The sequence below is a fragment of the Ananas comosus genome, linkage group 10 (assembly GCF_001540865.1).
Source record: "Ananas comosus cultivar F153 linkage group 10, ASM154086v1, whole genome shotgun sequence".
Lineage (NCBI taxonomy): Eukaryota > Viridiplantae > Streptophyta > Magnoliopsida > Poales > Bromeliaceae > Ananas > Ananas comosus.
The window spans coordinates 5,590,829-5,591,896 of record NC_033630.1 but is presented as its reverse complement, the minus strand read 5'-3'; positions in this window follow the sequence as shown (position 1 = coordinate 5,591,896).

The following is a 1,068-nucleotide window of genomic DNA, read 5'->3' as shown; positions in this document are numbered from 1 at the left end:
CACCTACAGGGTATGCTAGATCCACCACAAATACAGAAAATTCACTCTTCACACGGACAGAGTCTCCTCTATATTTGCACGGCGTCGCACAAGTACAAGAACACATACGCAATATACAACCACCACAACTGAATATACAACATCCATACAATCATATATTCATACACCATTCACAACGAATTCACATTCAGAGTATAATAATGAAACCACAACTATTAGTTAAAACGTTTTCTATCCGGAAACTGGTTTTGAAATACTAAGTTATAAAAATCACGAGAAAATATTTTAAAGCTGTTTCCTACATGGAAACTCTTTTCTTTTTAAAACACGCTACACGAGGGGTAGAAAGCCATTTCCAATTCACAAAAATTCACAAATCCTTTTATTACATTCATGAAATTCCAAATATTCAAATGTAATAAAAATATTGAATCATATTAGCTGTCTAAGTTAATTATTGAAAGGAGTTAAGTTAAGAAGTTAAACCAAATTGGTGGGACGGAGATACTATCGGTCGCTAGACTCGCTCGTCATGAACCGTCCCACTAGGACCCGCGACGTCACCTATATTGGGGGTGGGGAGTGAGAACATGTAAATATCTCTCCCCTCGAGGGCTAGGGGTATTCACCAGTCAAGAATGATCAACAATAGTAAGGGTTAGTGAAATACAGTAATAATGATAATATATGAACAAGAACTATAAATGCAGAACTACCGCTACTGTATGTATGCATCAACTGGAGATGAGTCCAAAAATACCCAATCTAAACCTGCACTACTATATAAAACAAGATCAATATCTTTGATTTAAAATTTTAATGTCGTATTATTATATTTTGTAAGATTTTTATTTTCAGCCGTTGATTTTGAGCCCCATCGTTCACTAGGCAAATGATATCGTAAAATCATAAAATTTATTTTCTAGGTACTTCAAATACTCTAGATCAAGTTTAACGGAGCAGATTGACGATTCGAAAGTCGCAACATCGAAAACGAACTAGAAGCACGGAAGGCTCCGTGCTTCCGATAGCATAGCAGCCTCTCTCTCTCTCTCTCTCTCTCTCTCT